The sequence below is a fragment of the Pristiophorus japonicus genome, chromosome 8 (assembly GCF_044704955.1).
Source record: "Pristiophorus japonicus isolate sPriJap1 chromosome 8, sPriJap1.hap1, whole genome shotgun sequence".
NCBI classification, from domain to species: domain Eukaryota; kingdom Metazoa; phylum Chordata; class Chondrichthyes; family Pristiophoridae; genus Pristiophorus; species Pristiophorus japonicus.
In genome coordinates this window covers 217011396-217027723 of record NC_091984.1, presented here as the reverse complement: position 1 = coordinate 217027723, position 16328 = coordinate 217011396, and the positions used below count along the sequence as shown (strand labels likewise).

Here is a 16328-nt window from a genome sequence, read left to right as displayed (position 1 = left end):
GGTATAAAAGGGAGTGGTGGGAGTTTAATATATTGCCAATATTAATATTTATTGGATGGTTGACGATGAATTTCAATTCATTATCCATTCATGCCATCCAGAAAATATTTAGATCACTATAAATTAGAAATATTCATAAAAATATGCTATATCCGCCCAGTCTGTTCGGGCATTCCAATACACTCAGATATTTTATGCAAATCCTCACTCCTGTCCCTGGATATGGCTGTATACTTTAATGTTAATGGCTTGTCAATCAACAATTTAATCGTCTAATCCCACGGATGAAGAAGCAGAATTTTTCGTACAGATTTATGACATAATGTAGGCAGTAATAATACCTTCGGCTTTTCCTGCTATAATTTCCTTCTTCTGCCCCACACGTACCCACCTTTAATTAGCTGCTGATCAGTCCATTTTTCTAAACATTCTCCAGTCAGAAGTCTTTGACTTCACTCATCATTTAAAGGATTTCATTTTGAATTCTTGGCTCTTCTCCCACCCCATCTAACATGGGAAAAAAATTTAAAATGTGCCTTGCTTTTCCTATAACTCTGCCTCTGCTCAAAGTCATATTTTTTGTCCTGCATTTCTTCTCCCTCTCTCTTTGCTTTTCATACATTTTCTCTTTGTGCCGTGTATATATCTGTCTGAATCTTTTCTCTTTCCTCTCCTTACTATAAGACTGTTCCTTTTTTTTCACTCTTTTCCACTCTCTCTGCATGGCTGTTGCACAACTTTTTGTTCTCTTTCTCTCATGCCTTAGAAGCAAAACTTAATATACATGCATGTCTGAGGATAAGGACAGGTACATTATAATCATGTAATACATAATATATTACTCTGCTGCTAAAGTATGTGTCAGTGATGTGTTCCTTGAAGATGCAATTGCTGTAGTTTAGTGATGTCAGTTGGAAGCTGTCTCTTAGCCATGTCCTCTGGTTAATTAGACTGACCTTTTTGTTTACTTATTTTATAAGCGCAACTCTTGAAGTTGGATGGTATTTTCTGTTGATGAGGTCATTCATGGTTTAATTGTTATATGGTAAAGGAACTTGGCAGATTCAAATGGCCTTTTCCGTTTCTGGTTGCAGCTCGGAAAGTGTCACCATCTTAAGGTTGTTTTTACATCTGTAACAAAGTGTGATGACTGCACGCACGGACATACAATGTTAAATAAGTTACGAGTGGATTACCTGTAGCGTTGCTCACCAGTCGTCTTAGGTCTAGGACACAAAATCAAGCAGTGGTTAATGGCGCTCACCGTTATTTATTCACAAATCGCACAGCAACTTCAGGAAAGGGCAGGTACACGATTAAACGCGAAAATCCAGAAGTTGCTGTCAGAGATGCATTGCTCTGAGATTAGCTCCTTGAAAACGGCCTCTCGCTGTCCGACTCACCATTAAAGTGCATTGAACAGTGTGAAGTTCCTGTACTTGTGCGGTAGATACGTACTAAACTCGCCACAGACAGTTGGGGCATGTCCATTTCAGTCTAAGTACCCTTTTTAACAGCGTGATAAGTCTTAATTACTGCCAAACAACCTCCCTGGTACTGAAAATGAATGATTACAATTGTGGAGTCTCATTCCTTCAATGTTTAATTGTTGCTGGAGATTTTCTTTAAAAAATGTTTTTTTTTACCTTTTTCTTCCTGCCTCTTATTTTCATCTCTCTCTTAATCCAATTTTCCTTTTCCTCTCTTTTTTTTTTGTACCCGATTTGACATTGGAATCAATTCTTACTTACATTTCCTGGTTCAGACACTGCGCTGTTCATTTCACAATACTTCAATCTGATTGATTATGGAGATCCCAGTAGCATGCCCTGTTTGCACCTTTCCCAGGTGGCTTGTAGAGGGCATTGTGCCATTTCGATCTCCCACTTACAGCAACTTCCAGTGCAAGTCCCATGGAAATTAAATGGCCATGGGCAAGTCGCCATTTGTTTGCCAGCTAGAGCAAAATCTGGCCCATTATATTTGCTGATGAATTGGACTATCCCTTTAAGGCTGCTGTTCTTAATGGGAAAATCCTGGTAACTGTAGCTATGTATAAACTGCTGAATTCAATCAGATAGCAGTTGTAACTGTGGTATGTAACATTCACGTTAGAGGTCAGTGACTGGCTTCCCATATTTTTGAGATTATTTTGCATCTGTAACAGAGGCATACTTCGAACTGTGGAACAACAAGTGCTAAACACAAGACGTTTTAAGCATAGAATCAAATCCCAGTGGAATTGCTCACAGTAAGGCAGACGATATGCTGTTTGATTCCCCGGGAGATGTAGGAAGGCCTTCCTTAGAGCCGTGCAACCTTGCAGAGAGGAGTTCATGCCTTGAGGAGAAGGGAAGCAAATTGGTGAGAAAGGAGGAGTAATTAATGGGGCACTTTGCTGACCATGATGAAGATTAGGGATTCTGAAGGATTTTCTCCCTCTCCCCCCCACACAGACTAGCGGATATGTGGGATAGACTCAGCCAACACAGCTCATGCTGCATCAATCAATTCCTTTAAAAGAGATCAACGGTGCAGGAATAAGTATGAGCAGAAGTAATCCAAAAACTCCATGGAACAAAATTGTTCCTGCCCTATTGCACCATGTTATCAGGGACATGTAGCCAGTCATGGTGGAGTAACATTGATTGCAATGTTAAATCTGATCCGCTGGACCATTCTCCTGCTTTTTGGAAATCAGGGAGAGCTTTATCTTCCTTGGACGTTTTACTCACGTTGTTGTTCTCTTCTCTTTCGACACCCCACCCTCAGGAGATTAAATACATTGGGCAAAGTTTATGTTGGTGCAGGTGGCCCAGCAAGCTGAATACAGGTTTCTTCTATTCTCTATTCTTATTTCAATAAGAGTGACTAGGTTTCTTCTGGTGCTTTCAGCATCTAGCTTTGTAACCGTGTGAATGGCGACCCTGAAACATGTACCTGCGCGCAGTTTGCAGCAGAAACACGGTTCACTGGGCGAGGATGTGTGTGTGAGGCTGGCTTTAACATCAAAACTAGAACACTATGTTGGCAGCAGGCCAGTTGTGTGTGGGGGTCAGGGTGGAGAGGGGGGGGGGGAAATTGCTTTAGGTAATGAAAAGAAAACCCATGTTCAGCCCTTTCAGTGTCAGTTTTGCTGCAAATCTGCAACTTTGGAATATTTGAACACATTTCGATGAGCTCAGAGTTCCTTGGATTAAAAAAAATTAAACCCTTTTGTCGAGCTGATTTTTTTTTTTAAATGAAGATGTCTCAAAATCTATTATTTAGGGATCACTCCTTTACTGAGAATAGCCTCTGAATGCTGGCCAGTTATACTCATTCTGTGTGTGTGTTTTAATAATTCCTTTCTGTTGCTCACTGCACAACATGCCCCAGTTCTCGGGCGGAAGTGCAGGTGAGCAGCCCGCTCCCAGGCATTTGCTGCTCTGTCACTGGCTGCTCATTTGAGCGGCTCAGATGTGACTCTTGTGTTGTTTGTTCCCCCCCCTTCACTCTGTTCTGTGCGGAGCTCCTGACTTTGGGCATCTGGGACATCAGCAGATCTATGTAAGTGCTTATATTTGTTTATAAAAAGACCTGGGTGTCCTTGGCACTCTTGTGATTCTGCTGCTCCATGTGATTCTGTGCCGCTGTGCAAAGCCTGAAACAACCTACTTTTCCGTTGCCATTTAGGCACAGATTGAGGTGCAGCCGTGTCACAGGACAGAGCAGCAGGATGACTGCACTCCCTTAATAGAAATGCTTCAGACTCAGTGAATTTCTACTGGTTTTTAAAAAATGATTAAAGTGTAAAAACCCAGTGCAACTGAGGTGCTGCTGTTACGAACATAAGAATTAGGAGCAGGAGTAGGCCATTCAGCCCCTCGAGCCTGCTCCGCCATTCAATAATAGCATGGCTGATCTTCTACCTCAACTCCACTTTCCTGCATTATCCCCATATCCCTTGATTCCCTGAATATCCCAAAATCTATCGATCTCTGTCTTGAATGTGCTCAACAACTGAGCATTCATAGCCCTCTGGGGTAGAGAATTCCAAAGATTCCCCACCCTCTGAGTGAAGACGTTTCTCCGCATCTCAGTCCTAAATGGCCAACCCCTTTATTCTGAGACTGTGACGTCTGGTTCTATTTTAACTAAGGGAATACTTCAGGCTCCAGTTTACGTGTAAACAAACTGCCCTTATGAGTGTTCGAGGAGCTTGTTCAGATCACATTTTGCTGATGTGGAATAGGTAGCTATAGATACCAATATTACTTGTGCCGTGGCCAAATTATAACTGACCGAATGGATGTGGAATGATGTGCCGTCATATCGCTGCTACTGGGAAGTAATTGTGAGGCGCTGATGTCATCCCATGGTCCTATTTAGAAAGTAATGATTTTTATTTAATGCTGCCTCTCAGCAGATGAGTTGATGGCGGCTCGTCTTGGCTGAAACAGGTGCCATCAACTCCAGTCAGTATGGAATGAGGTTGAAGGTGTTTTTATCGCAGTTCAGAAACCCCGCCATGCCCTGTGCTTAGCCAACAAGATGTAGCGATGGTGCAATGTATTGGGGTTCCAAATGTACTGTATCGAGGAGTGGTCAGATGTTGAAAATATTTTATCTGAAGTGTAATTTTACATTAAAAAAAAATTCTGGTCCATGCTAATTAGTTAGCATTTCCCAAGGTAGCAGCTTGTGTGTACATGCAAATATTTGTAGTAAAAAGTGAAAATTGCTGGAAATATACAGCAGGTTCCGTTTTCTGTTCAGTTTTTGTAAAGAGAAACGGTTATGATGTTTTGGGCTTGTATTCATCCATCGCAACCTTTTTATTTTACAGCTTTTTGTAATGCATAAACTCATAAGAATATCAGGAGTAGACCAATCGGCCCCTCGAGCCTGTGCTGTCATACAATATCATGGCTGATCTTCGACCTCAACTCCACTTTCCCTCCCGCCCTCTATATCTCTTGATTCCCTTCAACTCCAAAATCTATTTCTGCATTGAATATACTCATAATTCAGCATCCACAGCCCTTTGGGGTAGAGAATTTCAAAGATTCACAACCCTCTGAGGGAAGAAATTCTTCCTCATCACAGTCATAAATGGCCGACCACTTATCCTGAGACGCTGCCCCCTAGTTCTAGACTCTCCGGCCAGGGAGAGCAACCTCTCAGCATCTACCCTGTCAATCCCCCTCAGAATCTTATATGTTTCACTATTAAAATATTGACTAATGTGTCTGAAGCAAACCATTTTCACTGAAAGCCTGAGAGAGGAGGATAAGAGGCAGCTGGGGTTTTTATTCCTGAGCACAGAGGTACTATAGCTCATAGACAATATCAATGCAGAGCTGCTTCTCGAATAGTCCAGCACACCCATTAAAGAAAGAAAGACTTGCATTTATATAGCGCCTTTTATGACCACCGGATGTCTCAAAGTGCTTTACAGCCAGTGAAGTACTATTTGGAATGTAGTCACTGTTGTAATTAACCCTGTCTGAAGAATGTGAATATTTGAAAACATTCATTAATATACCTGTAATTCACACTGGGTTTCAAGGGCCTGGTTTGAGATTAAAGTTCTTATTTTGTTTTATCCATGGGTGCCTCCAGTCCCAAATTGACTCGAGAATGTTCTGTGCTGCAGTCCTGGGGTACTTAATGCACATTATTAAATTGTTTAATGAAATTTCTTGTTTAAATTTTATGGCTTCAAGACAATACCCGAGTATGTCATTAGTATTGTATGACATAGGATGTTAGGTCTGTGCCCTCAACAGAGGGCTGTCTGTAAACCTTCAGCTTCTATTATGTGTATGTTCTCCAATTTGAGAAGGCCACTGATCCAGCTGTGTCCAGACTTTCACATCAGAAATAACACCGCAGCAAGTGGCTGCATGGTAACCATTCTTGACGATGAGCATAGACCAGTCATGTGACTGTGGAGGACTGATCCTGGCCCAGAATTCACGCGCGCGCACTTTTCAGCAGGAGTCACAGATTAGCAATCAGGAGCTGGAAGCCTGCCCGTCTCCAGATGTAATAGTGAATCTTACTTAGACAGTTGGAGTACTGTGGACGGCTCTGGGCTCCACGCTGCAAGGAGGATGTTGAGGCTATGGAGCCGGTACAGTGTTGTCACTAGGTTGCTGCCTGATGTGAAGAAATCCAAATACAAACTTGGAAAAATTGGGACTGTTTTCATTGGAGCAGAGTTTACGTGGTGATTTAACAGAGGCGTTTAAAATGATGAAGGAATTGAACAGAGTAGGTAGAAACAAACTGTTTCCAGTGATTGAGGAATCTAGAATGAGGGGACAAATGAGGTTAAATGCAAATGATTCAGGAAAACCTTTTGTTGTGGAGGATTGTGAGGATGTAAGGTGCATTACTGGAATTAGTTATTTGAAATAGAGACCGTATCAACATTTAAAAATAGGCAGGTGGTTGAAGAAAAGGGAAATTAAGGGATAGGAACAGGTGTTGGCCTTTGAGCCCCTCGTGCCCGTTCTGCCATTCAGTTAGATCAGGGCTGACCTGTACCTCAAATTGCTGCTTCCAACTGACTTGTTTTATTTCTTACGCAGTGTGCATTTATGTTCAGCTGGGTAACTGTCCCCACCCTGCCCATATACTCTGATGGTGTTTTTCTCACACTTCTTGATTTAGTGTGTAATTTTTTCCTCCCACCCGACTGCGAGGGAACAGAATGGGCATATGGGATTTGGAAAACTGCGTGTCCTATGTGAAGGATAAACATTAACACAGACTGGTTGGGTGAAAGGCCTTGTTTCTGTCCTCTAATTCTCTGATTTTACCTTTCTTAGCCCAGGGCTCTGAGGCTGGTTGCTGTTACTGCTGAGAACAGCTATTAGAGTATAGACTGGGGATCAATACTGCAAGAAATTTCCTAGAGGTCATCACTGCTTGCATCACAGCTCAATCACGGATCACACCGGCTGTGTGTTAGAAATCCTTCTTGCTACAACAGAATTCGGGAGACACTGCCAACAATGCAGGGATTTTTTTTTAAGTAATTCTTTCGTGTTTATTTTTTGCTCTGAGTTACTTAGTCATTAAAAATCAAGCCTCCAAGCTACTTCCTCAAAAGCCTTAATCACATTACGTGCTCCATTATCGAGAATTATTAGGGATTTCTTTTTCAACTGCGCACAGACTGTTGTTTGAATCTCTTGACAGAAACTTAGCGACTTAGCTGATGATCCCATGCCCCTCGCTGGCTTGCATGCGAAGGCTGTACCGAACATTGTCCAAGCTTAGTGTCCTTATTGAGCCTGAGCTAAGCTCCAGACATAACATCCATGCTCTATTGAGGAATGAAGCACGACCCAAAGAGAGGGAGGTAATAATTTAACAGTATATAAATGTTGCTGCACTTCAGGAAGGTTAGAACCCCTGTCGTATTCTTGTGGACCATAGTGTACTCTCATCTTGTCAGATGGAGGTGATGGGCTGATAAAGAGAACTACTTGAATAAGTGTGCTCTCTGCATCAGACCTCGACATGCTTCAGATAAAGTGCTCCACAATCTTGTTTAACCATTTAAAGAACCGCTTAGGCTGAATGTGAACAAGCATCACCGAACACAGGCACAATTTTTGTACATCGGGTGATAGGGTGTCACTGGGATTCCAGTGGGGTTGTCTAATTTTCACATAGTGTCCTCTTGAAGTGTGTTAAAAATACCCAGCAGTACAGTTTAAAGGCACGTTCACACCACAGGAGTACAGCTAGAGGTGGTACTCCCTCTGTCAGCTGCTGTCCTAGGTTGTAAACAAGCTGCCATTCTGCGAGCCTGCTGCCACAAAAATGTGTTCTCATAACGTGCCATTGAGTTAGGGTGGCAGGTTTCAGTGCAGGAGCCGTTGCTATTACTTTTGCAAGACACAGCGGAGCCCAGCGTGCCTGCAGTTACCAACTCATCATGTGCACGGAAACTAAGGAGAGTGACATAAAGAGGATTTCAGAATCTGATGCTGAAGCACAAAGGTGAAAGCAGATATTGATTCAGTCCTTCCAAACATGGGTAGAGTTTGAAGTGAGCACTTTGAGTTGTATAAGATAGATTATGAGAGTAAACTAGCACAAAATATAAAAACAGATAGTAAGATTTTCTATAGGTACATAAAAAAGAAGAGTGCCTAAAGTTGGTCCCTTAGAGGATGAGACTGGAGAATTAATAATGGAGAACAGGGAAATGGCAGAGACGTTGAACAAATATTTTGTATCGGTCTTCACGGTAGAAGACACTAAAAACATCCCAATAATGGATAATCAAGGGGCTATAGGGAGGGAGGAACTTAATGCAATCACTATCACTAATGAAGTAGAACTCGGTAAAATAATGGGACTAAAGGCGGACAAGTCCTCTGGACCCCGACGGCTTATATCCTAGGGTCTTAAAAGAAGTGGCTGCAGAGATAGTGGATGCATTGGTTGTAATCTACCAAACTTCCCTGGATTCAGGGGAGGTCCCAGCGGATTGGAAAATTGCAAATGTAACTCCCCATTTTGAAAAAAAAGGAGGCAGACAACAAGCAGGAAACTATAGACCAGTTCGCTTAGCATCTGTCGTTGGGAAAATGCTGGAGTCCATTATTAAGGAAGCAGTAGCAGGACATTTGGAAAAGCATAATTCAACCAAGTAGAGTCAGCATGGTTTTATGAAAGGGAAATCACGTTCAACAAATTTGCTGGAGTTCTTTTGGGATTGTAACAAGCAAGGTCGATAAGGGGGAACCAGTGGATGTGGTGTATTTGGAATTCCAAAAGGCATTCAATAAGGCGCCACATAAGAGGTTATTGCACAAGATAAAAGTTCACTGGGATGGGGATAATATAAACTAAACACATCCCAATAGTGGATAATCAAGAGGCTATAGGGAGGGAGGAACTTAATATAATATAACATGGATAGAGGATTGGCTAACAGAAAACAGAGACTCGGGATAAATGGATCATTTTCCGGTTGGCAAACAGTGACTAGCGGGGTGCCTCAGGGATCAATGCTGGGTCCTCGACTATTTACAATCTATATTAATGACTTGGACGAAGGGACCAAGTGTAATGTAGCCAAGTTTGCTGATGATGCAAAGATGGGCGAGAAAGCAAATTGTGAGTAGGACACACAAAATCTGCAAAGGGATATAAACAGGCTAAGTGAGTGGGCAAAAATTTGACAGATGGAGTATAATGTGGGGCAATGTGAGGTTATCCACTTGGCAGAAAAAATAGAAAAGCAAATTATAATTTAAATGGAGAAAAATTGCGAAGTGTTGCAGTATAGAGGGACCTGGGAGTCCATGTTCATGAAACACAAAAAGTTAGTATGCAGGTACAGCAAGTAATCAGGAAGGCAAATGGAATGTTGGCCTTTATTGCAAGGGGGATAGAGTATAAATGCAGAGACGTCCTGCTACAACTGTACAGGGTATTGGTAAGGCCACACCTGTTTTACTGCGTACAGTTTTGGTCTCCGTATTTAAGGAAGGATATACTTGCATCGGAGGCTGTTCAGAGAAGGTTCACTAGGTTGATTCCAGAGATGAGGAGGTTGACTTATGAAGCTAGGTTGAGTAGGTTGGGCCTATACTCATTGGAGTTCAGAAAAATGAGAGGTGATCTTATCAAAATATATAAGATAATGAGGGGGCTCGACAAGGTGAATGCAGAAAGGACTTATGGGGAAAACTAAAACTAGGGGACATAGTCTCAGAATAAGGGGCCGTCCATTTAAAACTGAGATGACGAGGAATTTCTTCTCTGTGGGTTGTAATCTATGGAACTCTCTGCCCCAGAGAGCTGTGGAGGCTGGGTCATTGAATATATTTAAGACGGAGATAGACAGATTTTTGAGCGATAAGGGAGTAAAGGGTTATGGGGAGCTGGCAGGGAAGTGGAGCTGAGTCCATGATCAGATCAGCCATGATCGTATTGAATGGCGGAGCAGGTTCGAGGGGCCAAATGGCCTACTCATCCTAATTCTTATGTTTTGTTCTTATAACATGAGGGTGAAGGATTGCTGGCTACTGGTCTGTCTCTGGTAGTGTAGGTGATGAATTCAGATTTCAAGCACTAATTGATCTGCATAATGTGGATTGGATTGCCTGTTATTAGTAGCCGTACACTTAAAGCAAAGCCTGTTCGCAGGGCTGATAAATTGTGGAAAAGGGCTGCAGATGAAATCCAGCAACAAGTTGAATATATTTACTGAGAGTATTCAAATCTGGATAACTCAGGAATGATTTAGCTGTACTATGCCCAGTTTATAGCTTGCACTCTGGGAAACCTGTGCACAGTGGGATTCTCCCCTTCAGTGGGTTTCATATGTTGATCCACTTCGTCAGCTATTTCGTCATGCTATACAGTAAGCTTATATGTACATTCATATATATGTGTCTCTGAGCCATACAGGAGGGCAGGTATTACTACAGCCCTGTAGACCATGAGCTTGGTGGCAATTTTGAGGGCCTGGTCTTCAAACACACTTTTCCTCAGGCGGCCGAAGGCTGCACTGACTCACTGGAGGCACTGTTGAATCTCGTTGTCAGTGCCTGCTCTTGTTGATAAGAGGCTTCCGAAGTATGGGAAATGGTCCGTGTCATCCAGGGCTACGCCATGGATCTTGGGGGGGCAGTGCTGTGCGGCGAGGACAGGCTGGTGGAGGACCTTTGTCTTACAGATGTTGAGCGTAAGGCCCATGCTTTCATGCGCCTCAGTAAAAACGTGTTTGCTGTACATGGACCATGTACAGCAGACACCTTAAGTCACTGGAGCGATACCACCAACGATGTCTCCGCAAGATCGTACAAATCCCCTGGAAGGTCAGACACACCAACATCAGCGTCCTCGTCCAGGCCAACATCCCCAACATTGAAGCACTGACCACACTTGATCAGCTTCGCTGGGCAGGCCACATTGTTCACATGCCAGACACGAGACCCCCAAAGCAAGTGCTCTACTCAGAACTCCTTCACGGCAAACGAGCCAAAGGTGGGCAGAGGAAACATTTCAAGGACACCCTCAAAGCCTCCCTGATAAAGTGCAACATCCCCACTGACACCTGGGAGTCCCTGGCCAGAGACCGCCCTAAGTGGAGAACGTGCATCCAGGAGGGCGCTGAGCACCTCGCGTCTCAACGCTGAGAGCTTGCAGAAATCAAGCGCAGGCAGCGGAAAGAGTGTGCGGCAAACCTGTCCCACCCACCCCTTCCCTCAACGACTATCTGCCCCATCTGTGACCCTAAGTGGAGAACGTGCATTCAGGAGGGCGCTTCTCGGCCTTTTGGCTAAGATCATGCGTAACTGACCTGACAGGGGAGTAACCATGACCCCAAAGTGGTTCTCCCTGGATCAGGAAGGTGGTTCTCCTATGCTTTTTGGAAATAGGAGGTGGGTGGGGTGGCTTGACCCATCCACCTCCACGGAGGTGTGTGGGGGGCCTGACCCATCCATCTCCATGGCACGAACCTGGTATTGCAGTACTTCCAGGAACGGTGCAGTGGCTCTCGGCCTTTTGGCTAAGAGCATTGGCGCAGAGTCATCCTTGATGTGTGCAAGGTGATCTCTGGCGTTTGTGATTTGACAAAGAATTGGAAAGGTTGGCTACGAATTTTAAAAAAAATCCAGGAGGGCGCTGAGCACCTCGAGTCTCAACGCTGAGAGCTTGCAGAAATCAAGCGCAGGCAGCGGAAAGAGTGTGCGGCAAACCTGTCCCACCCACCCCTTCCCTCAACGACTATCTGCCCCATCTGTGACAGAGTCTGTGGCTCTCGTATTGGACTGGTTCAGCTACCTAAGAACTCATGTTAAGAGTGGAAGCAAGTCCTCCTCGATCCTGAAGGACTGCCTATGATGATGAAATGTGTGTGTGTGTCCCACAGTGAGTTAAATTTAAGACTGTGGTTATGTGCAGAGTTCTGTAACTTACTGCAGCCGGCACCAAATGGTGGACATACACTTGTCTCGCAAACCTTTGCATAGGCCCTGTGGTATTGTGGCCAGCTGATCAGCGACCAGTGAGTGTAAGAAAAGCTGATCCACTTCCTGCCATGCATGACAGGTTTTGTTGTTTTGTTAACAATGTACAACAGCCCACCTTGTACGGTTATTTTATAAAATAATGGTATTCTTTAGCTTAATCAGAATTTTATTGGTAAGTTTCTTCCAACTGGTTTGACAATCCTTGACCGTTACTCCTGGAAAATGTTTCATTTGGTGTAAGAGGAGTGCTGAATTTGCTTGCTTTGCTCTGCCGAGTTCCCTGTAGCAGAGAAAATGTAAGGAACAGGCTGCTCTTCGGCACGTGCCAGTTCTGCTTTAGATCCTTGTCCCCAGGTGGCATGCAAGTTTGCTCGAGGATGATTTTCCCTCCACCTTCCCTTGCATTTACTTCTGGGTATGACACACTCTTTGTTTTCGTATATGTGCGGAATACGAGTGTGGACAGTGACACGGTGGATTAGGCACCCGATTTTCACCTCTGAGTTTAGATCCAGCCCAGACTGAAGTCATCTCCAACCACCGATTGTAGGAGATGAGTTTTATTCTGTCCCGATCCCCGTTGTCATCTCCCCCTCCCCCCCCAAATACAGTACGAATCAACAGTCTCCCTCAGAGAGGCCACAAAGTGGCAAATGTTGGAAATGAAAAAATATCTTGCTGATTCAGTCCGTGATTAAGTCTGAGGTACATAATTGAGTCACTGTCAAGCAGGTTTTACTGTTCAACTGACTTTCCCAGGAGTGTTTGTTGTCACTGAGTGCCTGGAATGGGATAGTGTATAAATCTCCAGGGGTAGAATCCTCACCTTGATAAGGAAAAAGAGGAATATATTTAGAATATATGCTGCACATGGAATTTCTGTACAATTCACAACAAATTCTTTTTGTAAACCCAAAGGTACGGGCCACAACCTCACTCCCAGGGCTCAATATTCTCTATCATACAACCAAAAGATGGGGAATATTGAACTGAATTGAGTTCTCGGAGCAAGGCTCTGACGTAAACCATCGGGTTTCCAAAAATAATTTGTAGTAAATTGCAGTGGGTCCAACACAAAAATGCAAACTCGTATGCAAATTATGGAAATTAGGGAATGTGGAGCTAATTTCTCAACTCTTTGTTTAATAATAAAGACATATCTTATTGTAGGAGAAAGAGACTGTCAAGGTTGTGAAGCATGTGTTTGGTGTTTTGTAAACATACTGACTACTTTCTCAGAGCTAATCGTTTGTTCAGAATGGTAACATTGATATCTGAAGGGACTGGAGGTGTAATTATGTCCAATAGGGTGGGTTTAGATTCTAGTTACATGAATAAAGTTACTAACTGTTCAGCTTCTCCTCCCTCCTACTTCCTACCCTCTCCTTAAAGCAGTGACCAGCTCAGGTTAACCATCGTGCTGAGTCTAGCTGTGGTGGCTTTCTCACTGTGTTGTTTCTCCTCTTCTCTGTTCCCTTCTCCAATAATTATTTATTTTGCTAAATTTATTCATGAACTGTCTCTTTTATTTACAAAGAGGCACACAGTTGTGCAATATTAGTCAAAAAGGTTACCTGGAGTACAATCTTGTTCAAATGGAAAGAGCTGCTTTTACTGCGGTATGCTATGCAAAATGCTATTATATTTGTCTGAGGAGAAATTTAAAAGCTGTGCGATACCATCACTGCACCACTGTGCCATCCAGTACAAATTATTTTTCTTTAGTAGACACGTAAATTTTAAATTTCAAAATTGCTTTGCAAAAGTCATTACTCATGGGGTACACAATGTCTGCTGTATTGTGAACTTTCTCTTGCCGCAGGCCAATAATGGTGGCATTTGAAAAATAAAATCTCTATCTTCTAGCCCCTTCCTCATTCTTCGATTGATGAAACTTTCACACAATGCTGGAGTTGAGCTAGTCTGGACCATCTTCTAGGAAAATCTCAAGATGGGATGTGCCCTGTGAGGAGGTTTTGTGCTGTCATTGTGGCACGATAATAAGTTAAATTGGGGTGTAGCTAAACTTGTGGTCCCATCCAAACTTAAGGGCCTTTAAATACCTGGGCAGCTCACAAGAGTGGCAGTTTGATTTTCACTAACCTAACTAAGATGGAAGGACAGGTATAGATGAACCAAAATGCATCTGTGTAAAATTATACACCAGACTGCATTATACTGCTAAGTGTGAGAGGATGGGTGGGACAGATTCTTTATGTTTCAAATGCAATCATTCAAAGAATGAGAAAGACTTTCCAATTATCTCACACTATTGAAATCTGTCAATAAAAATGTGCATTTAGATTAGCACCTGTTCATATGGAAAAATGGCCAAAGGTGCTTCACAGCTGAACCTTTGTAGAAAAGTTAAGAGAAGTGATTTGGAGCTTGGTCTAAGAGATAAGTTTTGAGAAGTCTTTCTTTCAAGGTGGGAAAGGCGGCAGAGGCATTAGGGAGGGAGATTTTAAGATTACAACCGAGACATCTGAAGGCTCTGCCACCAGTAATGGAACGGAGGGAGGGATGCACAAGTCGCCAGATTCAAATGACTGGAGGGGTGCAGGGCTACATACACATAGTTGGAATGGTCGATGGAGCAAGGCAGTGGAAAGATTTGTAGATCAGAATGAGGATTTGAAATTCGAAGTGTTGAGGGCAGGGTGCCAATGTAGGGACATAGGAACAGGAGTAGGCCATTCAGCCATTAATCATGGGAGTGATGGGTGAGTGGGACTTGATACTTAAATAAGGAGGAGGAGAGAGACCAGAAAAAACCTTGAGACTGGCCTTTAGGTACCAGAAATTGGAATTGCCTAGCACTAACTATCCTGATGGGAGAAAGAGTAGTACAGAAAATTACTCTTGCTGAAAGGCGGCGGAAGCTGATTCCATCAATAATTTTAAAAGGGAGTTGGACGAGTACTGGAGGATGAGGAGCTTCCAGGGTTACAGACAAAAAGCGGGGTTGTGGGACTAAGCACGACGTGACCTCTCCTTCAAAGATCCAGCACAGGTGAGATGGGCCGAATGGCCTTTTTTAAAAGTTTTTATGATTCTTCTATGAATAATAAACTGCCACTCCACTGAGATATTTTGGTCACAGGAGTGGTGTCTGTGTCCGGACACCGCCTGCCATTGTGCCAATACAACATTACAAAGGTCGAGAGAGGGAATGGTCCACTTGAAATTTTCCTAGAATGTGTTCCAGACTGGCTCAACTCCACAGTGTGAGGCATCATAAAATGTTACAACCCAGAAATAAGCCATTCTACCTGAGACGGTACTTAGCTCTCTCTCAGCCTAATCTCACGCTCCTTGCAGCTCCTCGTTTTCAAGCAACTATCTGATTCTGTTTTAAAAGTACTTATGGTCTCTGCTTTTAAAATAATTCCACATTCTAACTGCTGTGATATATCTTCTAACTTGCTCTTTAATTCTATGTAATTATTTTAAATTTGCATACTCTTGTTGCTATCTCTCAGACCATTGGAAACAACCACTCACCATTTACCTGATCATATAGTACCATTACTATATAAAAGAGTAAAATCCAAATCATATGTAAATAGTAAATAAAAGCAGGCTCAACATAGGCCACTGTGGAACACCAGTCACCACCTCTTTCCAGTCTGAGAAATGTCCTTTTACCCCGACCCTTTGCTTTCTGTCCTTCAACTATCTCTCTCTCCCGGTGGCCACACAATTTCATATACCATTACCTTTGCTATAAGTTACTCCTATGGCACCTTATCAGATACTTTTTGAAGATCCATATAAACCACATCCACTGCATTTTCTTTATCTTGTCTCATTTCTTCAAAGAATTCTATAAGATCGGTCTTTTAGAAATCTGTGCTGACTGTTCCTGATTAACTCGTTTTTTCCCCCGAGTGCTTTCATTCTGTATTATAGACTTCAGCAGTTTACAACAACTGAAGTAATACTAACTGGCCTACAATTTCCTGGCTTATCGCTGTCTCGTTTACTGAAGAAAGGCATTGCGTTTGCAGTTTTGACATCCAGCAATCTCGGTTGTTGCCTGCACTATGTGGTACATTTAATTCAGCTATTATGTCATTATCCTGAGATGCTCCAAAAAACTCACTGATTTCTTTCAAATTTGAAAGAAAGGTCAACCTTTAGGTTATAATCTCTCCCATTTTGTAAGGAATATCCTCAAGAACTAATTTAGAAAAAGACAGTATTGTAGGAGAGAGTGCTCAATGAAGGAGCGTTTTCTCATTGCAGTTTGTTTAAGGAATTGGATCCACATGGGGAAGCACTTTCCACCCGACACACCATCGACCTCCCTCTTTTTAATTAGAGGTTGATGCA

General features: G+C 42.9%; 1 protein-coding gene and 1 pseudogene across 1 annotated transcript in view; both read left to right on the top strand.

The window, feature by feature from the left end:
• Window positions 1-16328, top strand: part of LOC139268998 (uncharacterized) — a 175329-nt gene that overhangs the window by 117030 nt on the left and 41971 nt on the right. The gene's annotated exons all lie outside the window — the stretch shown is intronic.
• On the top strand, window positions 11280-11517 carry LOC139270020 (U2 spliceosomal RNA; annotated as a pseudogene).